Source organism: Triticum dicoccoides, chromosome 5A (assembly GCF_002162155.2).
Source record: "Triticum dicoccoides isolate Atlit2015 ecotype Zavitan chromosome 5A, WEW_v2.0, whole genome shotgun sequence".
Classification (NCBI taxonomy): Eukaryota; Viridiplantae; Streptophyta; class Magnoliopsida; order Poales; family Poaceae; genus Triticum; species Triticum dicoccoides.
Window position 1 is genome coordinate 393,565,564 of NC_041388.1, and position 19,590 is coordinate 393,585,153.

The window sequence follows — 19,590 nt, forward strand, 5'->3', positions numbered from 1 at the left end:
TTTACAGAAGTTGTGGCAGCTTTGGTGTTCTGAAAAGGCTGCAGCGGTACTACCGCGGACAGGAGCGGATGTAATTTTTTACTACCGCTCCAGAGCGGTACTACCGTGGCTACTATAGTGGTAGTACCACTCCGGACAAAAAACTCGTCACAAGTCCAGCGGTGGTAGGCACGGATGTATTCTTTTAGTACCGCTCGCAAGCAGTATACCGCTACCCCTAGCGGTAGTACCATGAGGTCGAGTGGTAGTACCGCTCTGTGCGGGCTGTGAGCATAACGGTTGGGTTTTTCCCCACCTATAAAAGGGGTTCTTCTTCCCCCAATGAACCTTATCCTTTGAGCTCGTGTTCTTCCCCCATTGTTGACCTTCTTCGAGCTTGCTAACTCTCAATCCCTCCAATGATTCTTGCAAGTTCTTGAGGGAAAAGAGAGAGGAGATCTAGATCCACGTTTCCACCAATCACTTTCTCCTCTAAGTGAGGGGAACCCCTTGGATCTAGATCTTGGAGTTCTTTGTGTTCTTCTTTCGTTCATCCTCTCATTTTCCTCCCTAGCATTAGTTGCTTTGGTGGGATTTGGGAGAGAAGGACTTGAGCACTCTGTGTGCCCTTGCCATTGCATTTTGTGCATTGGTTTGAGTTCTCCATGGTGGTACGTGGAAGTGAAGTTTGAGAAGCTTATTACTCTTGGGTGTTTGGGCACCCTAGAGCTTGTTCCTCTTGGGTGCCTTGGCGCCCTAGACGGTTGGTGTTGTTCGAAGCTCAATCATTGTGGTGTAAAGCTCTGGGCAAGCATTAGGGTCTCCAATTAGGTTGTGGAGATCGCCCCGAGCAATTTGACGGGTACCGGTGACTGCCCCCAAGGGTTGCCAAAGTGTACAGGTTCGGTGACCGCCCCCAAGAGTTGCCATTTGTACAGGTTCGATGACCACCCTCAAGGGTCCCTTAGTGGAATCACAACATCTTGCATTGTGCGAGGGCGTGAGGACATTACGGTGGCCCTAGTGGCTTCTTGGGGAGCATTGTGCCTCTGCACCGCTCCAAACGGAGATTAGCATCCGCAAGGGTGTGAACTTCGGGATACATCGTCGTCTTCGCGTGCCTCAGTTATCTCTTACCCGAGCCCTTTACTTATGCACTTTACTTTATGATAGCCATATTGTTCTTTGTCATATATCTTGCTATCACATAGTTACTTATCTTGCTTAGCATAAGTTGTTGGTGCACATAGGTGAGCCTAGTTGTTGTAGGTTTTGTGCTTGACAAATTAACCTCTAGGTTTATTCCGCATTTGTTCAAGCCTAAACCGTAATTATTTTAAAGCGCCTATTCACCCCCCTATAGGCGACATCCACGATCTTTCAATTGGTATCAGAGCCTCGTCTCTCTTTGTTAGGCTTAACCGCCTAGAGAGTAAAGATGTCGACTAAGGGATTAGGGTTCTCTGACACTCTTAGTTTCGATGGCACAAATTTTGATGTTTGGGTAATTCGCATGCTTAATCTCTTTAGGGTCATGGACCCAAATTTAGAGCGAATTGTAGATATGGGGTTTTCTCCTCCAAATGATCCCCAAATATTATCTTTAGAGGATGAGAAAAACTCTTATCTCAATGATCAAGCTTCTAATGTGTTTTTTGATGCTTTGAGCAATGTAGTTATATTTCAACTCATGTCGTTCGAGGATGATCATGAGTTGTGGACAAAGCTTCAAGATAAATATGGTGCATCCAAGATTTGTGGGGATGATTGTTCTACCTCCACCTCCGACCGTGTTGCCTTCTCAACTTCTTCTACTTCACCTACATGTGGATTGCCACAAGGTAATGCTATGGTGAGTAGTGTTGGTCATTGCAATGATGATACTATGCTTATCATTGATGACTCTTCATCACTATCTTGTTGCAATGCTCCATCTTTGGACTTTAACACTTCATGCACCTTACATGTTTCTCATGCTTGTGTTGATAGTCCATGGATATCATGTAGAAATTGCTTGACTAAATCTCATGATGATATGCTTGCTATATCTTGTTGGCGTGATAAAAATGCATGTATTTCCTTGAGTTGTTGTGCTAACAATGTAGAGGAAACCCAACACCTCATGGAACAAGATGTGGTCTTGAACGGTGGTTCAAGGGATCCTACATCATCATCTGTTGCCTTTTGCCTTATGGCTAAGGCTTGAAAGGTATCTCCTACTTTAAACCCAAATATGTCTCTTGATGATGATGTTAATGGTAATGATGATGAGGATAATGATGAAGAGAATGATAATGTTGCTTCCTTCAAAATTAAGTGAGAAATGATTTTTAAAGCTCTCCATAAGAATAAAATTGCTCGTTCCAACCTGATGGAAATCATGTCGCCATTGAGGGCAAGAAATATATTGAGGAGTTGGAATCTCATCTCAAGGAGCATGAGGTCACCATTGAGAAAATGGAAGGTCATGAGCGTGATTACGCTGATGAAATTGCAGACCTCTCTCAAGATCTTGAACTTGAACAAACCACCAAGGAATCTCTTGCAGAGACTTTTGATCTAGAATTATCTAGAGTGAAGGAATCTCATGATAGAGCTCTTGAGGTGGCCAATGTTTTTGAAACTAAAAATGCTAAGCTTGAAGTTTCTCATGCTAGACTCCTTGAGGATTTTGAGCACCTTGAAAATGGCTCAAGGGTCATCAAGGGTGAGCTCATAAAACTCACTGAGTCTCATGCCCAACTTGAAGCTTCTTATTTAAAAGATCTTGCCAAGTATTCCTCTCCTATTATTGTAAACGATGATGCTTGTGCTACTAACTCTATTACTTGTGAAGCATCCATTTTGAAGGAGAATGTTGAGCTACGGTCTCTACTTGAGGTGCTATCTAGCAATTATGGAAAATTGGAAGTGTTGGGGAATGTAGTAATTTCAAAAAAATTCCTATGCACACGCAGGATCATGGTGATGCATAGCAACGAGAGGGGAGAGTGTGTCCATGTACCCTCGTAGACTGAAAGCGGAAGCGTTAGCACAACGCGGTTGATGTAGTCGTACGTCTTCACAATCCGACCGATCCAAGTGCCGAACGCACGGCACCTCCGAGTTCAGCACACGTTCAACTCGATGACGTCCCGCGAGCTCCGATCCAGCAAAGCTTCATGGGAGAGTTTCGTCAGCACGACGGCGTGGTGACGGTGATGATGATGCTACCAACGCAGGGCTTCGCCTAAGCACCGCTACAGTATGAACGAGGTGGATTATGGTGGAGGGGGGCACCGTACACGGCTAAAGGATCAATGAGACCCACGTAGGCCCATTAAGCCCCCCGGGGGGTTCCGGTAACCCCCGGTACTCCGATATATGTCTGAAACCTTCTGGAACCTTTCCGGTGTCCGAACATAATCGTCCAATATATAGATCTTTACATCTCGACCATTTTGAGACTCCTCATCATGTCCGTGCTCACATCCGGGACTCCAAACTACCTTTGGTACATCAAAACACAAAACTCATAATACCGATCGTCACCGAACTTTAAGCGTGCGGACCCTACGGGTTCGAGAACTATGTAGACATGACCGAGACACGTCTCTAGTCACTAACCAATAGCAGAACCTGGATGCTCATGTTGGCTCCCACATATTCTATGAATATCTTTATCGGTCAAATCGCATAACAACATACGTTGTTCCCTTTGTCATCGGTATGTTACTTGCCCGAGATTCGATCGTCAGTATCTCAATACCTAGTTCAATCTCGTTACTGGCAAGTCTCTTTACTCATTCCGTAATACATCATCCTGCAACTAACTCATTAGTTACAATGCTTGAAAGGCTTATAGTGATGTGCATTACCGAGTGGGCCCATAGATACCTCTTCGACAATCGGAGTGACAAATCCTAATCTCGAAATACGCCAACTCAACAAGTACCTTCGGAGACACCTATAGATCACCTTTATAATCACCCAATTATGTCGTGACGTTTAGTAGCACACAAAGTGTCGTGGTTTTGTCACGGCAGATGTCCTAGAGAAAGGACTTAGTCGTGGAGCCATCGCGACGGGTTAGCTTGAAGGGGTTAAAGCGGACACAAGGACGCAAGAGAGTTTATACTAGTTCGGCCCCTTCGATGAAGGTAAAAGCCTACGTCAAGTTGTGATGGAATTGATGGGGTTTCGATGACTAGGGAGCAAACAAGCTTTGCCTATGTCTCGAGTTGTTGTCTGTTGTCCTTGAACCGCCGCCGGGTCGTCCCCTTATATACATGGGTGATGCCCTTCGGTTTACAGAGTCCCAATACCGGCTCATAGATGTGTCCGGTTTGGTCTCTACTTATTACTAACTTACAATACAAGTTACATACCAACGCCGGATTACGACTACAGGCCTTGAACTGACTATGGGCCTTGAGCCCACATCTGCCTTCTTGGGCTTTAACATACTTAACTACTGATGAAGTTAACCCGGCCCAGATAGGCCGCTTTACGCCCAGTAGTAATATCCCCAACATTAGGCCCCAGATTGATTTGAACAGGTTCATGTCAATCCTTAGCAAAAATCTTCATCCTCAACATCTTCTTGTAGTTTGTTGAACCGCCGTGATGTCATCTTCTCCGCTCGTTGTAAACTGGCGTGACGTCACCTGTTATAAAGAAACTTATCCATGATACCTTTTTTGTTTAATAGGTCTGCGACAATCGAGGCGACAGCTCCGTTTCCAAACCCACGACGCCTTGATTTTCGTGCTTGACACATAGTCCCTTGCCTTATAAATAGGACCGAAGGGTCATTTCTTTTTTTCCTTCATGCCCTTTTGCTTCGTCTTCCCCGTGTCGTCCAGCTTCGGAGCTCCGCCGCCGTCGACGACCTCTGCTCCAACCTTGGCTGCTGCATCACCCTGATTGTACCAGAGCATCGCGGCGACCCTCTGCTTCTTCCTCGGCTCCGGTGAGTTCTTCAACTTTTCCTTCGTATATCCGTTCTAGGGTTTCCAAGTTCTTCGGTGTTCATCGTCTGCTTCGTGCTCATATGATAGATCTTAGATGAACCTGTGAACCTTTGCTCTATGTAGCGGTAGTTTTTAGCATCCGCCTTCACTTACATGCCTCAAGACCATAGATCTACCTGTATCTCTACCCATTGATTCGGTACTTGTCGTTTGAACCTCTAAGTACTTATCTCTTCTCTGAACTTGCTTCAGATCCGATGCTGTAAAGAAATCTTGTGAAACTTGTTTGTGCGTACTTGTCCATCCGCAATCTCAGCTTTTCGATGCTTAGATCAGGCGGTTTAACCTTATAGAAAATTTTCCAAACCGGTATATGCCATTAGTCCCCTTGTTGAACCGCCAGATGTTGGTTGCTTCATGAAACTCCGGTTCAGATAGTTCTGTCTCCGGTTTAAAAGTGCCCATACCAATGTACCTTGATCAAATGCATTTTAGAACCGGGATCTTCTACCTTGTAGATTCCATCATGGCCAAGCAAGTATATGAGTGCAATTGGGTTCCTTCTCGCGTCACAGAGGATCAACTGGACGATTTAGTCCTGGTTGGCGCTTTAGGCAGCAAAGATACCATCCATTGGAGGGCTCCTGGCAAAGAATGCCCTCCCACACCTCGAGAAGGAGAGGTTGTTGTTTTCGTAGATCACTTAGCCCGGGGCTTTAAGCCGCCCGGTTCTAAATTTTACCGGGATGTTTTAGCTGATTTCCATCTCCATCCGCAAGACACTGGCCCCAACTCTGTTACAAATATGTGCCACTTCCAAGTGCTCTGTGAGGTGTTCTTTCAAGAGGAGCCCACAGTGGAATTGTTCAGAGATCTTTTCCATCTAAACCGCCGTACTGAGTTTACTGATGGCTCTAATACGGAGTTGGGTGGCATGGCGATTCAGAAAAGGAAAGAGGTCACATACCCTCACGCCAAGCTGCACAGTCACCCCAAGGAGTGGAATCAGACATGGTTCTACTGCAAAGACACCTCCCCTGCTGGTGAGAATCCCTTGCCTGGCTTTCGTCCGGAGCGGCTCAGCAATACACACCCTTTTCCTCAAAGATTGACTACCCAGGAGAGAAGCAAATATGCTCCCCAGCTGTCAAAGCTCAGAGCCTTTATGGCCAACGGTTTAACAGGGGTTGATCTCGCTCGCTGTTGGATATCATGGAGCATACTGCCCCTTAGTCAGCGCTCCGGTTTGATGCGCGAGTATACTGACAGTGTTGATGACCCACTGCGACATTCAAAACTCCAGCTCTCCGGTGAAGAAATCACAGAGGCTGTGCATAAGATACTAAATGAACAGGAACACGTCTGCGCTAGAACCGGCCTGCTTCCCTTCTGTGCCACCAACAAACCGCCAGCTGTAAGACTTTGATTTTTCTCTTTGTGAATCTGTTATTGATATGTCTGGTCATTGTTTTTAATATCAGTGTCTGCATAATCAAGGCGATGATCCGTTTTGGAGTAAAAAACTGCCGCAGGAGAAACCAGAAAAACCAGACAAACCGGAAAGAGCAACCTGGCAAAAGACTAAAGCTGTGAAGAAGACTGCCCACAGGAAAAGAACCACTGCATCTTCTAATCCGGCCCCTGATGATGAGGTGGATAATCCGGACTTTGAGGTAGAGCTTGACTCACTTGGTTTATTTTTCATGCGTCTTATTGATGATGATATTTGTCAGGATGATGCCGAAGCCAGCCACGCGGATGTTACAGAGGTAATTATTCTCTCTTCCGATTCAGAAACTTTGCCTTCACAAAAAATCCGTCAGGCAAACCGGAAAGTTAAATTTTCTCATCCTCTTGCTTATTTGGATCCTAAACTTCTTATGAAGACCCAACAACACGAAGCTCGCCGCACCACCCGGCACAGCAGCCAGGTAGTTACCTCCGCCGGTTTACCGAACAGTCCGGTTCAGAAACGCCATTCTGAGGTCTCTAATTCGCTTGTCAGTGCTTGTCCTAAAGTGGGCTGCTTTCGTCAACCTCTTAATCCGTCTGACTCCGATTACCAGGTTATTTCCCACTCATCTTCGGGCGAGTCATCGGCTACTCAGCTCCCACCGCTCAAAACGGTGCTTGGGTAAGCTATACTTATTGTGATGTTTGCAGTACATTGCCTTAGAACATATGCTGTATTTGATTTTGTTATTCTTCTCAGGGCCACACCTAGGCCAAGCAAGAAGGCCTGCCTGGACAAAGCGACCGAAGAAGATGTCATTCTTGAACCAGGCAAGACACCCAATCTTGAAGCGGCTATTCCTGAGGATATACCCAACGATCCACCGCAGCAGGATGATGATCTTATTGCTGATGAGAGACCTACTGACGCCTTAGGTCCTGTCAATCAGCCCACAGGTTCCATCCGGATTGAAAATTCCACCGGTCCAGCAAAACCTACTAACAAGCCAACAGCCCTAGTGCAAACCGGCGGTACCCAGGATGATGAGGTTGTCATTACTGGCACTGGCCATACTGAGCCAAGCAATCCTGTCGCTTTATCCAAACATTCTGCCAAGGAAGAATTTGCTGCCTTTGGCAAAGGCAAGTGGAACGCTGATCTGAGGACTTATGCTGCTCTGAACGCCCAAGATATCCATTCCGGCTATCTAAACCGGTTGTATACCAGTCGCGACTGTGAAGCCGGTCTGGTTAATATGATGAAAGAGAAATATGAGGTAACTTCCATATGCTCCTTCCTGCTTGTATACTTCCATTCTTGCTGACTCTCCTAGCCCCCAAGGGCCGGTTTGTTATATTCTTTCAAACCGGGACTTACTAATATAAATCTTGATGCTTTGAAGTTTGCTGATGTAGCCCCCAAGGGCCGGTTCAACTTAGCGTAGTTAAACCGGTATTTTAAGTAATTGAAATTGCCGCATCAGAATATATACGAGCAAATAGCCATTAGCCCCCAAGTGCCAAGTTGAATACTTGTATTGATCTTGGAACTTTGTAAGCAATTGAAAGATGAAGACCGAATATGCATTAGCCCCCAAGTGCTAAGTGCATAACTTGTTATGTGATTGGTACTTGAATCCTTATACCGATTTGTTGAAGCATATATCTATATGCATGCAGGCGGAGCTGAAGACGAAAGAAAACCAAGTCACCGATCTCCAAGAAAACCTGAAAACCCTACAGGCTGAAACCTCCAAAGCAAAAGAGGAATTGGCCAGCGCTTTAAGCGCCATGGAACAGCTTAAGGAGAGCTTCAAGAAGAAGCGGGCGGATTGGGCCACTAAAAAGTCCGCTTTGATCAAACGAGCAGAGGATGCCGAGGCTGCACTAAAACCAGTGGCGGATGAACTGACTAGCATAAAGCGGCACGTGCATGCCATGACTACTGCTATCTTTGGTAAGCCAGTTTGCCTTCTGAATTGGCTCTGCCTTCCGATAGAGTCGCCGGTTTATTAACCCTTTATGGTATTTCAGGGACACGCATTGATCACTTGGGGTCAGATGTGCGGAAGAAACTAAAAGCCGCCTATACATTGGTTGAACGATTGTATACTGGTGCCCAGCGGATCATCTGTACCGCATCTCATAACAAACTGGCGCCCACTTTGATTCAAGATACTCTGATGAAATTGTCAGTGCTTCCTGCCCGGGTTGAAGAGCTGAAGAAATCTGCTGCTCGAACCGGTGCAATCAATGCCTTAATCTGGGCAAAAGCCTGGGTGCCGGATTTTGATCCTATTGAAGCGGCTCAGGGCTATCCTAGCTTGACGGAAGATGGGTCAGAATTTGGCGAAGCGGATCTGTGAGCAATAAACCGGGAGGTACGTCCGCTAGCTTGTCAACTGGCTGAGGAAGCAGACTTGTCTCATTATCAAGCCCAATATGACAGTCAGAACAAGCGAATAGCTGCACCAATCCATGAATCGGAAAATCTGATCCCTCCAATCCGTAAGCATACTTACGCTCCCGATATTGACCCATCATTGCTGATCCATGATGAAGCTATTTTTCAAGCACTAATGGGAATCGACTGGACAACTGTGGATTTCCAGCCACTGGGTAGAGAAACGGAAGCTGAAGCGGCGCAGGATGACCCACAACCATCAGGCTAGGCTGGTGGCCAAGCTTGAACCGAAAGCCGGTTTTAAAACTGCCTCTCCTTTGTGAAAAACAATTATATTATTATGGGCACCATGTTGCCTTGTAATAGGCTAGCTGATACCTTTGATGTTGATATGCCTTCGTGCATAACTTGTTCTTCCTGTGGTAATGAACTTTCCAAAACACTTTCTGCCATCGTTGAGTGTGAAGTTGGCTTGGCCAACCTTGAAGCGGAGTTTTGCAAACCCACACTGTTGGAGGAGATAACAGCTCCTGTATATATATATGACGCTCATTACAATATGATGAGTCGAGTCTTCAATAATACTAGTAAAAATGACTTTGCATTAGCCCCAAGTGTCATGGTGCATGCTTGCAGCAACATGAGACTTGCATGTAATCTCAATTTGAATAATGTAGCCCTCAAGTGCTGGGTTGTAAGCCTGCAGCGACTCGGGACTATTCCTTCCATTGTAGAATAAATCATATCCTTTGATAAAAGAGTAGACATTGCACTATAGCGACTTTTGAAAACCTTAATAATAAAAATCCAGCCATGTTGGCTATTCAAGATAATATAATCCGGTATGAAAACCTTATTCATTCAACATCATAACAAAATTTCAGCCAAGTTTGGCTATTTGAATAATATAACCCAATGATTTATAAGCGCATGATTCCAATGGTGCAATCCAAATATATACTGGCGACTTGTTGTCCAAAGCCAGGCCGGTTTAACAAACCTGTTTCTGCATACAACAAGTTTAAAGTGTCTTGGCGGTTTACCGCCGGACGGGTCATAATACCCAACATATAACCCGGGTTTATAACCAAGGCTGTACTTAAGAATAATCAAATATGAAATATATCATACCTGTGACATTGAATCACATCGTTGGTTTTACCAACTTTTTGTAGTAAGGGTGATAACCCAAATCTTGAGTACTAATAACTCCTTCCATATTGTGCCGGTTTATAATAAAACCGTGCTGGGTTGTGATAAACACCGTGTTACTCCATAAGAGGATGTTAACAACAAGGATCAAACCGGGCAAATAGTCTCCGGATTGACGTGAACTGTGTTCCGTCAATTGATTGGTTAAAAAACTTTGTCAGTTTAAAAAAACGCAATAAAAAGCAAAAAAACCTTCAAAGAAAAGTGTAAATCAAGTGCAACGACAAAAATGTTTGCCAAAAAAGGTTTATTTAAGCTGATCAAATGGCGTTACCATGGCCAAACACGACCAAGCTCCCGTTAGGTGTAACTATGGTTCTAGTCAGCCAGGTCCCCAAGTGATTCTGTGGCATTTATGCCGACCAAATGGCATGGTCATGGATCGGGTTCGACCAAGCCCCCAAGTGATTCTGTGGCCTTAGGCCGATCAAGAGGCATGACTAGTTCAGACATGACCAAGTCCCCAAGTGATCTGGTGGCTCTCGCCTATCAAGAGGCATGGTATTGGTTCGGACACGACCAATCCTCCAAGTGATATAACACGATGCTTTTAGCAAAGCGAACTCAAGGGGTAAACCGGTGGCCGCTTTAGAGAAACTCCGTGTAACCTCACATGATGTAAAAGAACAGAGACCCTGCTTTATGAAGCAGAAGCCCCCAAGTGATCTATAATATGTCAGGCCAGTAAGGTGGGATACCCATGTTTGAACCGCGCATCGTGGCAGCAGGTTCTCATTGGCACTTTTTAACTTTTTTGCAAGAGATAAATTCTTCTTGAACCAGATATTGAGAGCTTCAAAGCTTTGTGGGAGACATCTTTCCCTTGAACAGGATTTTAAACCGGAATCTTTATTTTTAGCCGGAAATTTTCTGACGGCCTTTAAACTCGAACTTGCGAGAAGTTAATTCCTTTTTGAACCGGAAATTCTTAAACCGGATTTGAGAGCTTCAAAGTTTTGTCGGAGAACAAATTTCCCTTGTACTGGATTGTAAACCGGAATCCTTTTCTGATGGCCTGCAACTTCTTTATTGAGCCGGGATTTTATAGCTGTCATATACTTTCTAATCCAGAAATCTTCTGACAGCACGATGTGAATCCGGGACCGGGTTATCTTTCCCTCCAACGTATTGGGGTTCTTGACTTCACTGAAAACCGGCAACGTTTGCTAAGTCATATCATTGTAGCCCCCAAGTTTCAAGGTGACTCGAGGAGTTGGCTTGAGATTCTCCATATTTGACCGTGATATAAACCGGCATAACTTGTATATCATTGGTGTTGACAGCACGATGTGAATCCACAGAAGGTTGAGGTGACTGCGGCGGGTTATAAATGATCCCGTATGAGCCGTGTCAGCAACTCGGCCAATGGTTCCTTCCAACTGGCTCCTTGAAGTTTAACCAAACTGTAGTAGCGGCGACTTGCGTGCATGTCCATTGAACCATCCAGTGCAGACGACGGTTGATGATAATTTGCCTCCAATTTGTGGGAAGAAAGGCGGGTTACCCATGTTCATACTCAAGAAGCAGCTCATGCAGACAGGTGCGGCCCGGTATGTTGATGTAGACCAGGCCGCGAGAGATGGACGACCGCAACATCAGAGGCAGCTCGGACAGATGAGTCGGCCGCGGCATTGTAAACTGGTGCGGAGGGGGAAGATCGGCACCGGTGTCGTAAACCGGCTCGGACGGGCAAGTTAATCGTGGGCGCGGTCCCAGCAAGCTGATGTAAACCGGGCCACGGGGACGGCGACCTTCTCACGTTCATTCACCGGGTGGTAGGACACGGACGAAACACCAGTGCAGAACGTTGCTAGCGTGTGCTCCGTGCCCATAACATAACGCCTCATTTGTAATGAACAATTGCCCTGCATAAACAATATTGCAGACCAAGGCAAAGATAAACTGCTCTTTGATAAAAAATAATATGTGCTAATCAAATATATTTCATATGGGTGTCACCTGATGTCTTTAGGCCGGAAATAACCTGCCATGAAGTTGATGATAACTGTATGAAGCTGAAATTAATCACGGGTGAACCGGCCGCAGTGTGGTAAACCGGTGCGGACGGGTGAGTCGGCCGTGATGTTTGCAAACCGGCACGGACAATGAGTCGGCCGCATGCGTGGACGGATGTAAACCGAACAGCGGGGGCAGGCGATTTGCATGTGTATCCGTCGAGCAACATGACTCGGAAGAACGCCACTGCAAAACTATGCCGGCACACGCTCCATGTCCGCGGTATAACAATACATTTGTCATACATAATTATCCTGCATAAAAACATTGCAGCAAAAATAGATTGTTTTTTGACAAAAAACAATATGTGTTAAAAGTAGACTTGGATGAATATCACCTGATTTATCCGGACAACAAATGATCTGTGCGCAGGCTAGAATTTGATCGGACCAAATATCAGTGTAGATGTGCCATGCATGGCTGTTATTCTGTCTTTCTCTTCCTCTTTCTTTCCAATGATGGACAAGGCAGCTGCTCCTTTTTTTTCTTTAATCAGCCTGAGCAACTTTTGCAACCGATGATAGATCTTGCAATGGATAATGGAGTAGTAGCTGATAAAGAGATTCGGGTTCTCCGGTCGAAGATTCGTCACCGGAACAAATGACAGTCGCCCCGCAAAACTCCGATCCGTCCTCATAACTTCCTCCATGGATGACTCCCACGAAGGCACGCTTCATGGCCGGTTTAACCCGGGCGGATTGCGCACGCTGAGCCGTCTTGACGAGGTCGGTGCAGATGTCCGGCTCTGGGCCCGGTTCATCGATCTTGCCAATGAAAACATGAATGCTACCAAAGGGGACCCAGTACCCGTACTCAATTGAGCCGGCCTCGGGGCCCCAGCTTGCGTCGTCGATGTAGAGCTTTCCGCGACGACTCTTAGTCATCCGGCCTACAGCGTAGCCCTCGAGTCCTTCAAAGCAGCCCTCCAAGAACTGGAAACCATCGTGTGATAGCCCCACGGTGGGCGCCAACTGTCGTGGTTTTGTCACGGCAGATGTCCTAGAGAAAGGACTTAGTCGTGGAGCCATCGCGATGGGTTAGCTTGAAGGGGTTAAAGCGGACACAAGGACGCAAGGGAGTTTATACTAGTTCAGCCTCTTCGATGAAGGTAAAAGCCTACGTCTAGTTGTGATGGAATTGATGGGGTTTCGATGACTAGGGAGAAAACAAGCTTCGCCTATGTCTCGAGTTGTTGTCTGTTGTCCTTGAACCGCCGCCGGGTCGTCCCCTTATATACATGGGTGGCGCCCGTCGGTTTACAGAGTCCCAATACCGGCTCATAGATGTGTCCGGTTTGGTCTCTACTTATTCATAACTTACAATACAAGTTACATACCAACGCCGGATTACGACTACAGGCCTTGAACCGACTGTGGGCCTTGAGCCCACATCTGCCTTCTTGGGCTTTAACATACTTAACTACTGATGAAGTTAACCCGGCCCAGATAGGCCGGTTTACTGCCCAGTAGTAATATCCCCAACACAAAGTGTTCCTCCGGTAAACGGGAGTTGCATAATCTCATAGTCATAGGAACATGTGTAAGTCGTGAAGAAAGCAATAGCAACATACTAAACGATCAAGTGCTAAGCTAACGGAATGGGTCAAGTCAATCACATCATTCTCCTAATGATGTGATCCCGTTAATAAAATGACAACTCATGTCTATGGCTAGGAAACATAACCATCTTTGATAAACGAGCTAGTCAAATAGAGGCATACTAGTGACACTCTGTTTGTCTATGTATTCACACATGTATCATGTTTCCGGTTAATACAATTCTAGCATGAATAATAAACATTTATCATGATATAAGGAAATAAATAATAACTTTATTATTGCCTCTAGGGCATATTTCCTTTAGTCTCCCACTTGCACGAGAGTCAATAATCTAGATTACATAGTAATGATTCATACACCCATGGAGCCTTGGTGCTGGTCATGTTTTGCTCGCGGAAGAGGCTTAGTCAACGGGTCTGCAACATTTAGATCCGTATGTATCTTGCAAATCTCTATGTCTCCCACCTGGACTTGATCCCGGATGGAGTTGAAGCGTCTCTTGATGTGCTTGGTTCTCTTGTGAAATCTGGATTCCTATGCCAAGGCAATTGCACCAGTATTGTCACAAAAGATTTTCATTGGACCCGATGCACTAGGTATGACACCTAGATCGGATATGAACTCCTTCGTCCAGACTCCTTCATTCGCTGCTTCCGAAGCAACAATGTACTCCTCTTCACATGTAGATCCCACCATGACACTCTGTTTAGAATTGCTCCAACTGACAGCTCCACCGTTCAATATAAACACGTATCCGGTTTGCGATTTAGAATCGTTTGGATCAGTGTCAAAGCTTGCATCAACATAACCATTTACGATGAGCTCTTTTTCACCTCCATAAACGAGAAACATATCCTTAGTCCTTTTCAGGTATTTCAGGATGTTCTTGACCGCTGTCCAGTGATCCACTCCTGGATTACTTTGGTACCTCCCTGCTAAACTAATATAAGGCACACATCAGGTCTGGTACATAACATTGCTTACATGATAGAGCCTATGGCTGAAGCATAGGGAACATCTTTCTTTTTTTCTCTATCTTCTGCAGTGGTCGGGCATTGAGTCTTACTCAACTTCACACCTTGTAACACAGGCAAGAACCCTTTCTTTGCCTGATCCACTTTGAACTTCTTCAAAACTTTGTCAAGGTATGTGCTTTGTGAAAGTCCAATTAAGCGTCTTGATCTATCTCTATAGATCTTGATGCCCAATATGTAAGTAGCTTCACCGAGGTCTTTCATTAAAAAACTCTTATTCAAGTATCCTTTTATCCTATCCATAAATTCTATATCATTCCAATCAACATTATGTCATACATATAATATTAGAAATGCTACAGAGCTCCCACTCACTTTCTTGTAAATACAGGCTTCTCCAAAAGTCTGTATAAAACCATATGCTTTGATCACACTATCAAAACATTTATTCCAACTCCGAGAGGCTTGCACCAGTCCATAAATGGATCGCTGGAGCTTGCACACTTTGTTAGCACCCTTTGGTTCGATAAAACCTTCAGGTTGCTTCATATACAACTCTTCTTCCAGAAATCCATTCAGGAATGCAGTCTTTACATCCATTTACAAAATTTCATAATCATAAAATGCGGCAATAGCTAACATGATTCGGACGGACTTAAGCATCGCTATGGGTGAGAAGGTATCATCATAGTCAACTCCTTGAACTTGTTGAAAACCTTTCGCAACAAGTCGAGCTTTGCAGACAGTAACATTACCGTCAGCGTCACCCTTCTTCTTGAAGATTCATTTATTCTCGATGGCTTGCCGATCATCGGGCAAGTCAACCAAAGTCCATACTTTGTTCTCATACATAGATCCCATCTCAGATTTCATGGCCTCAAGCTATTTTGCGGAATCTGGGCTCACCATCGCTGCTTCATAATTCATAGGTTCATCATGGTCAAGTAACATGACTTCCAGAACAGGATTACCGTACCACACTGGTGCGGATCTTACTCTGCTTGACCTACGAGGTTTGGTAGTAACTTGATCTGAAGTTTCATGATCATTATCATTAGCTTCCTCACTTATTGGTGTAGGTGTCACAGGAACCGGTTTCTGTGATAAACTACTTTCCAATAAGGGAGCAGGTACAATTACCTCATCAAGTTCTACTTTCCTCCCACTCACTTCTTTCGAGAGAAACTCCTTCTCTAGAAAGTATCCATTCTTAGCAACGATTGTCTTGCATTCAGATCTGTGATATAAGGTGTACCCAATTGTCTCTTTTGGGTATCCTATGAAGTCACATTTCTCCGATTTGAGTTCGAGCTTATCAGGTTGAAGCTTTTTCACATAAGCATCGCAGCCCCAAACTTTAAGAAACGACAACTTTGGTTTCTTTCCAAACCGTAGTTCATAAGGCGTCGTCTCAACGGATTTTGATGGTGCCCTATTTAACGTGAATGCAGCCGTCTCTAAAGCATAACCCCAAAACGATAGCGGTAAATCAGTCAGAGACATCATAGATCGCACCATATCTAGTAAAGTACCATTACAACATTCGGACACACCATTACGCTGTGGTGTTTCGGGTGGCGTGAGTTGCGAAACTATTCCGCATTGTTTCAAATGTAGACCAAACTCGTACTCAAATATTCTCCTCCACAATTAGATCGTAGAAACTTTATTTTCTTGTTACGATGATTTTCCACTTCACTCTAAAATTCTTTGAACTTTTCAAATGTTTCATACTTATGTTTCATTAAGTAGATATACCCATATCTTCTCAAATCATCTGCGAAGGTGAGAAAATAATGATACCTGCTGCGAGCCTCAATATTCATCGGACCACATACATCAGTATGTATGATTTCCAACAAATCTGTTGCTGCTCCATAGTTCCAGAGAATGGCGTTTTAGTCATCTTGCCCATAAGGCATGGTTCGCAAGTACCAAGTGATTCATAATCAAGTGATTCCAAAAGTCCATCGGTATGGAGTTTCTTCATGCGCTTTATACCAATATGACCTAAACGGCAGTGCCACAAATAAGTTGCACTATCACTATCAACTATGCATCTTTTGGCTTCAACATTATGAATATGTTTATCACTACTATCGAGATTCAACAAAAATAGACCACTCTTCAAGGGTGCATGACCATAGAAGATATTACTCATATAAATAGAACAACCATTATTCTCAGATTTAAATGAATAACCGTCTCGCATCAAAAAAGATCGAGATAACGTGCATGCTTAACGATGGCACCAAATAACAATTATTTAGGTCTAAAACTAATCCCGAAGGTAGATGTAGAGGTAGCGTGCCGACGGCGATCACATCGACTTTGGAACCATTTCCCACGCGCATCGTCACCTCGTCCTTAGCTAGTCTTCGCTTAATCCGTAGTACCTGTTTCGAGTTGCAAATATTAGCAACAGAACCAGTATCAAATACCCAGGTGCTACTGCGAGCTCTGGTAAGGTACACATCAATAACATGTATATCACATATACCTTTGTTCACCTTGCCATCCTTCTTATCCGCCAAATACGTGGGGCAGTTCCGCTTCCAGTGACCAGTCTATTTGCAGTAGAAGCACTCAGCCTCAGGTTTAGGTCCAGACTTGGGTTTCTTCTCCTGAGCAGCAACTTGTTTGTTGTTCTTCTTGAAGTTCCCCTTCTTCTTCCCTTTACCCTTTTTCTTGAAACTGGTGGTCTTGTTGACCGTCAACACTTGATGCTCCTTCTTGATTTCTACCTCTGCTGCCTTTAGCATTGCGAAGAGCTCGGGAATTGTCTTATTCATCCCTTGCATATTATAGTTCATCACGAAACTCTTGTAGCTTGGTGGCAGTGATTGAAGAACTCTGTCAATGACACTATCAACAGGAAGATTAACTCACAGTTGAGTCAAGTGATTATGATATCCAGACATTTTGAGTATATGTTCACTCACAGAACTATTCTCCTCCATCTTGCAGCTACAGAACTTATTGGAGACTTCATATCTCTCAATCCAGGCATTTTCTTGAAATATTAACTTCAACTCCTGGAACATCTCATATTCTCCATGATGTTCAAAATGTCCTTGAAGTCCCGGTTCTAAGCCGTAAAGCATGGCACACTGAACTATCGAGTAGTCATCAGCTTTACTCTACCAGACGTTCTTAACGTCATCAGCAGCATCTGCAGCAGGCCTGGCACCCAGCGGTGCTTCCAGGACGTAATTCTTTTATGCAGCAATGTGGATAATCCTCAAGTTACAGACCCAGTCCGTGTAATTGCTACCATCATCTTTCAACTTTGCTTTCTCAAGGAACGCATTACAATTCAATGGAACAATAGCACGGGCCATCTATCTACAATCAACATAGACAAGCAAAATACTATTAGGTACTAAGTTCATGATAAATTTAAGTTCAATTAATCATGTTACTTAAGAACTCCCACTTAGATAGATATCCCTCTGATCATCTAAGTGATCACGTGATCCAAATCAACTAAACCATGTCCGATCATCACGTGAGATGGAGTAGTTTTCAATGGTGAACATCACTATGTTGATCATATCTACTATATGATTCATGCTCAACCTTTTGGTCTCAGTGTTCCAAGGCCATATCTTCATATGCTAGGCTCGTCAAGTTTAACCTGAGTATTCTGCGTGTGCAAAACTGGCTTGCACCCGTTGTAGATGAATGTAGAGCTTATCACACCCGATCGTCATGTGGTGTCTCGGCACGACGAACTTTGGCAACGGTGCATACTCAGGGAGAACGCTTTTACCTTGAAATTTAGTGAGAGATTATCTTATAATGCTACCGTCAAACAAAGCAGAATAAGATGCATAAAGGATAAACATCACATGCAATCAATATAAGTGATATGATATGGCTATCATCATCTTGTGCTTGTGATCTCCATCTCCGAAGCACCGTCATGATCACAATCGTCACCGGCGCGACACCTTGATCTCCATCGTAGCATCGTTGTCGTCTCGCCAACTATTGCTTCTACGACTATCGCTACCGCTTAGTGATAAAGTAAAGCAATTACAGGGCGATTGCATTGCATACAATAAAGCGACAACCATATGGCTCCTGCTAGTTGCCGATAACTCGGTTACAAAACATGATCATCTCATACAACAAAAGCAGCATCATGTCTTGACCATATCACGTCACAACATGCCCTGCAAAAACAAGTTAGACGTCCTCTACTTTGTTGTTGCAAGTTTTACGTGGCTGCTACGGGCTGAGCAAGAACCGTTCTTACCTATGCATCAAAACCACAATGATAGTTCGTCAAGTTAGTGTTGTTTTAACCTTCTCAAGGACCGGCGTAGCCATACTCAGTTCAACTAAAGTTGGAGAAACTGACACCCGCCAGCCACCTATGTGCAAAGCACGTCGGTAGAACCAGTCTCGCGTAAGCGTACGCGTAATGTCGGTCCGGGCCGCTTCATCCAACAATACCGCCGAACCAAAGTGTGACATGCTGGTAAGCAGTATGACTTGTATCGCTGGCAACTCACTTGTGTTCTACTCGTGCATATAACATCTACGCATAAAACCTGGCTCTGGTACCACTGTTGGGGAACGTAGTAATTTCAAAACAATTCCTACGCACACGCAGGATCATGGTGATGCATAGAAACGAGAGGGGAGAGTGTGTCCACATACCCTCATAGACCGAAAGCGGAAGCGTTGGCACAATGCGGTTGATGTAGTCGTACGTCTTCACGATCCGACCGATCCAAGTACCGAACGCACGGCACTTCCGAGTTCAGCACACGTTCAACTCGATGATGTCCCGCGAGCTCCGATCCAGCAAAGCTTCACGGGAGAGTTTCGTCAGCACGATGGCGTGGTGACGATGATGATGATGCTACCGACGCAGGGCTTCGCCTAAGCACCGCTATGATATGATCGAGGTGGATTATGGTGGAGGGGGGCACCGCACACGGCTAAAGGATCAATGATCAATTGTATGTCCATGGGGTGCCCCTACCCCCGTATATAAAGGAGCAAGGGGGAGGAGGCGGCCCGCTAGGGAG